This window comes from Lynx canadensis, chromosome B1 (assembly GCF_007474595.2).
Source record: "Lynx canadensis isolate LIC74 chromosome B1, mLynCan4.pri.v2, whole genome shotgun sequence".
In the NCBI taxonomy this organism is placed as follows: Eukaryota; Metazoa; Chordata; class Mammalia; order Carnivora; family Felidae; genus Lynx; species Lynx canadensis.
This window is the reverse complement of record NC_044306.2, coordinates 83,271,174-83,279,754: the sequence shown is the minus strand read 5'-3', so window position 1 is coordinate 83,279,754 and position 8,581 is coordinate 83,271,174.

Genomic DNA, 8,581 nt, shown 5'->3' with positions numbered 1-8,581 from the left:
TCAATGACACACTTCACTGGATGGACTTAACAGACATTTTCAGAAGATTTCATCCTAAAGCAGCAGAGTACACATTCTTTTCAAGTGCACATGAAGCATTTTCCAGAATAGATCACATACTTGGTCACAAATCAGTCCTCAACAAATACAAAAAGACTGAAATCATACCATGCATATTTTCAGACCACAATGCTATGAAACATGAAGGCAACCACAAGAAAAATTTTAGAAAGACCACAAATACATGGAGGTTAAAGAATATCCTACTTGGGGCATCTGGGTGGCTCAGTTGGTTAAGCGTCTGACTTAGGCTCAGGTCATGATCTTGCAGTCCATGAGCTTGAGTCCCACATCAGGCTCTGTGCTGACAGCTCAGAGCCTGAGGCCTGCTTTAGATTCTGTGTCTCCCTCTCTCTTGCCCCTCCCCTGCTCATGCTCTATCTCAAAAATAAATATTTAAAAAATTAAAAAAAAGAATATCCTACTAAAGAATGAATGGGTTAACCAGGAATTAAAGACAAATAAAAAAAAGTACATAGAAGCAAATGAAAATGAAAACACAGTAGTCCAAAACCTTTGGGATGCAGCAAAGGCAGTCCTAAGAGAGAAATATTTTGCAATACAGGCCTACATCAAGAAGCAACAAAAGTCTCAAGTATACAACCTAACCCTATGCCTAAAGGAACTAGAAAAGGAATAGCAAATTAAGCCTAAAGCAAACAGAAGAAGGGAAATAATAAAGATTAGAGCAGAAATAACTGGTACAGAAACAACAACAAAAAGAGCAACAAGAAAACAGTGGAAGATGATCCTGGCAATAGATGCAGAAAAAGCATTTGACAAAGTACAGCATCTATTCTTGATAAAAACCTTCAAAAAAGTAATGATAGATGCACCACACCTCACCGTCATAAAGGCCATATGTGAAAGACCCACAACTAATATCATCCTCAATGGGGAAAAATTGAGAGCCTTTCCCCTTTGGTCAGGAACAAGACAAGGATGTCCACTGTCACCATTACTATTTAACATAGTACTGGAAGTCTTAGCCTCAGCAATAAGACAGCAAAAAGAAATAAAAGGCATCCATATCAGCAAGGAAGACATCAAACTTTCACTATTTGCAGACGACATGATACTTTATGTGGAAAACCCAAAAGACTTCACCAAAAAATTGCTAGCACTAATACATGAATTTAGCAGTCAAAGGATATAAAATCAACATGCAGAAATCTGTTGCATTTTATACACCAAAAATGAAGCATCAGAGAAAGAAATCAAGGAATCAATCCCATTTGCAATTGCACCAAAAACAGATACCTAGGAATAAACCTCACCAAAGAGATAAAAGATCTGTACTCTGAAAACTGTAGAACACTTATGAAAGAAATTGAAGAGAACACAAAGAAATGGAAAAGCATTCCATGCTCATGGATTAGAAGAACCAAATATTGTTAAAATACCCTATCAAATACCACCCTATCAAAATACCACCAGCATTTTTCATGGAGCTAGAACAAACAATCCTAAAATTTGTAAGGAACCACAAAAGACCCTGAATAACCAAAGCAATACTGAAAAAGAAAAATAAAATGGAGGCATCACAATTCTGGATTTCAAGCTATATCACAAAGCTGTAGTCATCAAGATAGTATGGTACTGGTACAGAAACAGATACATAGATGGATACAGATACATAGTGGAACAGAATAGAAAACCCAGAAATGGACCCACAATTCTTTGGTCAGCTAATCTTTGACAAAGCAGAAAAAAGTTGCCAATGGAAAAAAGACAGTGTCTTTAAAAAGTGGTGTTGGGAAAACTGGAAAGCAACATGCAGAAGAATGAAACTGGACTTTCTTACACTATACATAAAAATAAGTCAAAATGGATTAAAGACCTAATGTGAGACAAGAAACCATCAAAGCCCTAGAGGAGAACACAGGAGCAACCTCTTTGACCTTGACCATAGCAACTTCTTACTAGACATGTCTCTGGAGGCAAGGGAAACAAAACAAACAAACAAACAAACAAAAAAGAACTATTGGGACTTAACAGGATAAAAAACTTCTACATAGTGAAGGAAACAATCAACAAAACTAAAAGGCAGCCTAAGAATAGGAGAAGATATATGCAAATGACATATCTGATAAAGGGTTGGTATCCAAAGTCTACAAAAAACTTATCAAACTCAGCACCCAAGAAACAAACAATCCAGTGAAGAAATGAGCAGAAGACATGAATCGACACTTTTCCAAAGAAAGCATCCAGATGGCTAACAGACACATGAAAAATGTTCAACATGACTCATCATCAGGGAAATACAAATCAAAAGCAAAATGAGATACCACTCACACATGTCAGAATGGCTAAAATTAACAACACAAGAAACAATAGGTGTTGGTGAGGATGTGGAGAAAGGGGAACCCTATTGAATTGTTGGTGGAAATGCAAACTGGTACAGCAACTCTGGAAAACAGTATGAAGTTTCCTCACAAAATTAAAAATAGAACTACCTCACAACCTAGCAATTGCACTAATAGGTATGTACTCGAAGGATACAAAAATACAGATTTGAAGGGGTACATGTACCCCAATGTTTATAGCAGCATTATCAACAATAGCCAAACTATGGCAAAAACCCAAATGCCCATTGACTGATGAATGAATAAAGAAGATGTGACATATATATATATATATATTTATACTATATATATACTATACATAGTATTATTTCATTGTGTGTGTATATATACATATATACATATACATATATATACATATATATATATATATATATACAATGAAATATTACTAAGCCATCAAAAAGAATGAAATCTTGCTGTTTGCAATGACATGGTGGAGCTAGAGTGTGTTGTGCTAAGCAAAATACATCAGTCAGAGAAAGACAAATATATGATTTCACTCATCTATGTGGAATTTATGAAGCAAAATAGATGAACATATGGGAAAGATGAAAAAGAGAACAAACTGAGGGTTGGTGGAGGGATGTGGGTGGGGGATGAACTAGATGGGTGATGGGTATTAAGAAGGGTGCTTGTGATGAGCACTGGGTGTTGTATATAAGTAATGAATTACTGAATTCTGCTCCTGAAACCAATATTGCACTGTATGTTAACTAAGTAGAGGTCAACTAAAAATTAAAAAAAAAAAAAAAAAAAAAAAAAAAGACTTACAAAAAATGCTCTTTACCCAAAACTTACCTTATCTGAAGCAATGAGGAAGTAGCCAGAGAGGTCATCATCCCAATTCTTCAAGATTGAAAAGTGATCAAAACTCAGGGGGGAACTGAAACTGTGCCCCATAGAGTTAATGAGATTAAACTACCAGAAAGTTTAAAGTTTGTTTTTCAGGTAACTGTTTCCCCCTGATCAGCTATTGTGTCTTTTCAGACCCCACCCACAAACTCATTAGCTGTCTCTGCAAGGGCCTGGACTCCAGGTCCACTGATATGGTTCCAGCCTAGGAACAAGCAAGGCCCTGCATGCCTTAACCTAGACCACAAGCCTAAGACCCATCCAGGTTATACCAGCTCTTGGAGCAAGTCCATAGCCCCTTCTCCGTTCTAAAGTAATCTCCTGATGTCAGGGACTGAACTTTGCCTTGTTCTGATGTCAAATCTCCACCCCAAAGTGAACATGGGAATATACATTACATACATGTTTGTTCAATCCACATACTCCATCTTTCCTCATAAATAATCATAAATTTCCTTACCCTTTATCAAGATGTATGTAAAGGATTCTTTGGATTTTTTTCTCCTGTCTGTTCAAGTCTATTCCAATGTTGCATTGTTCCTTCACATTGTACTTACTGGAATTATTTTGTTATCCGTGCACTCTGTTAAAAATGCTTTACCAAATGCAAAAACAGATGATCTAAGACAAACACAAACATGTTTGTTTGTCAATGGGACTTAACAGAGAATATATATCACTTTTAAGCTTTTCATCATTTGTGTTACACTAAGTTCCCCCCAATGAGCAACACTAGGTTAAAAAATATATGTATTCATATCTAGTAATGAGGGGCTCGATGGACTCGGGGAAGATCAGTCACCCTGTCACCAAGGGACATAAAAACATAAGGTTGATCATCAATGCTTTCTGAGGAAAGATTACTGGTCAACAAGGGGAAATGATAAAGGACATTTTCAACTTTTAATGTGTGTGGGACCTGTTCCTGGGCTCTTAGAGAAGCTACACTTTAATGTTTATCAAGGACAAAATGACTCAGCAAAACCTCAAAGTGTGGGCTCCATTTCTGCCCCAAGCACACATTGTTCATCTGCTTCGTTAAAAAAAGAAAATAACCAAAAAGGGGCTTTCTGAACATAAAGATGATAAAAACAAAGAAAACTCTCTTGTTCCCATCAGATTAAAGTCATACAGCCTTGCATATACTAAACACGTAAGATAAAGTCTGTAACTTCCTAGAATGTCCTTCATCATGATAATTTGTAACTCTTTATGTAAAAAATATATATAACCCTGCATCAAATGTCCCTTTCCTGGAGCACTCTCTTCTTTGTGAAGATTGTGTATCCCTGGCAGCTGTCCTAATGTGGGCTGGAATAAAACTCTTTTCCTTTCTCTTTAAAATTTTTAAAAAGGTTTGTTCATTTTGTGTCAACAATCCTGGCCCATGGAAATTGTGAGACAATAAATATATGTTGTTGTAAGGCTACAAATTTGTGTGTGTGTTTTTAATGTCGTAATAGAATACAAATATGTTTCCTCTCTGGCCTCATTTTCTTTTATGTCTCCAAATGCTCTTGCCCTTCTCTCTTCCTCTACTTTAATACAGCCCCAGGTGTCCCTGGTTTTCCTGGGGCTCTAGGGTTATTCAGCCCTTCCTGGGATGAACTGCAGGCTGTGCCTGTCCTAGGAAGGCTGTCCCATCCAAACCTGATCCAGAGGCTGGGATTTAGATGGCACGGAGAGAGAGAGGAAATGCACTCAAATATGCATCTGAGGTGGTCAGAGAATCCTAGGATACAATTCTCATTCAAAAAAGAACAAGCAATTCCAAGGAACTAGAGCACACAGCATTTAGGATATCTCTTCAGTATAGCACTTCACATCATCATGGCTCCTGCAAGTGCTCAGACTTTCAGGGGAGCCTGTGTGTTTGGTAATTATTATGTATATGAGGGCTTTTAAATGACGAGACAATTATGTCAAAAAAAAAGCTATATTTTCTAAAATTTACAGTTCTGTAAGTATACATGGAAAGTTGTAAACTGATTGTTACCAAGGGGATTTAATTGTTGTCATACACCTCCTCTACTAAAGTGATCTCAGTTTAATCTAAATGACTTTTCAACACTGGTTTCCAGACATACATGAAACAGAAGTTACAACTGTTATCATTTAGCCACTATTGTGTGATTCCTTAAAGTATGACACCTATTGATTAATGTCATTGTTCCTTTCGTGTCAAAAATAATTAGGAGAGTTTGTAACAATAAAAAGCAAATTACTATAAAGCTGTACTCAAAACACTATGGTACTGGCACAAAGATAGACACATAGATTAATAGAACAGAAAGGGAGCCCAGAAATAAACCTACACTTATATGATCAATTAATCTCTGACAAAGGAGGCAAGAATATGCGATGGGGAAAAGACAGTGTCTTCAATAAATGGTGTTAGGAAAACGACCACTTTCTTCCACCATACCCAAAAATAAACTAAAAATGGATTAAGGATCTAAATGCAAGACCTGAAACCATAAAAATCCTAGAAGAGAACATAGGGTCAGTAATTTCTTTGATATCAGCTGTAGAAACATTGTTCTAGATATATTTCTTCAGACAAAGGAAACAAAAGCAAAATTGAACTGCTGGGATTATAACAAAATAAAAAGCTCTTGCACAACAAAGGAAACCATCAATAAAACAAAAAGTCAACCTACTGAATGAGAGTACATTTGCAAATGACATATCTGATAAGGGGTTAATACCCAAAATATATAGAGAACTTCTACAACTCGACATCAAAAAAAACTTAACAATCTGATTAAAAATGGGTGTAGGACCTGAATAGACATTTTTCCATACAGATAGCCAATGGACCAATGAAAAAATGCTCAACCTAATTAATTAGCAGGGAAATGCAAATTAAAGCCACAATGAGATATTACCTCACTCCTGTAAGAATAGCTAAGATCAAAAACACAAGAAATAACAAGTGTTGGCCAGGATGCAGAGGAAAAAGAACCCTCATGCACTGTTGGTAGGAATGCAAATTGGTGCAGCCACTGTGGAAAAAAGTACGGATGTTCCTTAAAAACTTAAAAATAGAACTACCGTTCCATTACTGGATATTTACCCAAAGAAAACAAACAAAAAAACACATTATTGGTGCATATAACAACCTGGATGAATCTTCGGAGAATTATGCTGAGTGAAATAAACCAATCCCAAAAGGTTACTTACTGTATGATTCCATTTACACAACATTCTTAAAATAACAATGTATAGAAATGGAGAAGAGACTCATGGTTGCCAGGACATCAGTAAGGGTTGGGGGTAGGACAGAGTGGGTGTGGATATGAAAAGACGCAAGATGATTCTGTGGTGATGCAAATCTTCTATATCTTGCCTATATCAATGTCAAGATCCTGGTTGTGACATTGTACTATAGTTGCCCAATGAGATTTTTGTTGTGATCCCCAAACCCCATAAAGTCTTACATAATACTTAGTATAACGTGAATCACTTAGACTATACTAAATAATATAAAAAAAATAAACACAACTCATAGTGGTAACAGTAAAGGACAGTTTTAGTGATTTACCAATAAAGTTTAGGATTTAAAAATCTATATTAATAAATTTGAAGAGGGAAATAATAATTTAAAGATTGAGAAGAGCACTAGACTTGGAGTCCAAATGGTTGAAGGGTTGAGAGGACCACTAATTGCCCATAGAACTTTGGACAATTAATCTTAATTTGCTCAGATGAAAAATGATTGTGCCAGATCACAGAGCTTTTATAATTTAAATAGAACTCAAAAAGTGCTAGCTGTAAAACAAAAGACTGAAAGATAAAATTGTTAACTTGCAATACATTAAAATTAGGAACTCTTGTTTATTAAAACATACTATTACCGAATGAAAAGCCAAGCCACTAGAGGGAAAAGAAATATATGTAAATGATAAGGACTCACATCTAAACTATATAATAAACTCCTACAAATCAATTAGAAAAGGCAAACAGCTCCGTAGAAAAGTAGACAAAAGACTTGAATTGGCACTTAAGAGATATGGCAACACATTCAACTTTTCCCTGCTTTATTATTTTCAAGTAAAACAAATTAAAATCACATTATGATTTACTATACACCTATCAGAATGATTAAAATTAGAAAGACTGACAATATCAAGTATTGGCAAGGAGTAGAGTTACTGGAATTGTCACATAATGAATGCTCTTACAAATTGGCCCAGCCACTTTGGAAAACTATCTGATAGTATTTGCTAATGCTCAGCAATGCATTCCTTGAAGCCCAGCAATTCTACTCCTTAGATACTTACAGAATAGAAATGCATATGTGTATTGCTCAAAACACAAGGATAAAATATTCACAGCAGCATTATTCACAATAGCCAAAAAACTAGGTATACCCAAATGTTCATAAACAGTAGGATGGTTTAAGAAAACAGTGGTATATTAATCCAATGGACTACTATACAGAAACAAAAATGAATGAACTGCTTCTGCATGCACTGGGAGTAGGAATCTCTTAAGCGATATTTTTTCAAGCTTTATTGAATTATAATTGACATATGGCATTGTGTAAGTTTAAGCTGTACAATATGATGATTTGATATAGGTATATATTGTGAAATGATTACTGCATCAAGGTTAGTTAAAATTTTTATCACCTCACATGGCTACCGTGTGTGTGTGTGTATGTGTGTGTGTGTGTCTTGAGAACTTTTAAGATCTACTCTCTTAGCAACTTGCAAGTATAGAATGCAGTATTGTTAACTGTAGTCACCATGCTATACATTACATCCCCAGAACTTATTCATCCTATAACCAGAAGTTTGTTTCCTTGGACCACTTTCACACGTTTCCGTACCCTCCCCCCTACTCTAACTACCCCCCATTCCCACTGGCAACCAAATAAATGAGATTGACCCATGGGAACTGTGGGATAATAAATGTGACAGCTACTGATCTTGTGGTAATTTGTTAAGCAGAAATAGATAATTGATGCAATCAATTTGAGATTTGTAGTGAAGTGTAGTGAATAAGCTAGAGAGTGGCATACGATGATGTTCAAAAGTAGGCAGGAAGAACTATATTGTACAGGATGTCATTCTAAATTTAAAGAAGTCATTGGATGGGGTTTAAGTATGTAAATGACATGATCTAAGTTTTAAAATGATTGCTCTGGGTACTATGTGGGGAATACTTTTAAAGGGCAAGAGCCAAAGTAAAAAGGCTAGTTAGGAATTTCAGTAATTGAGGCAAGAGATGATGTTGCCTTGGACTAGTACATGGAAAGAAGTGAATGGATTCAGGATATATTTAGGATATATTCAACA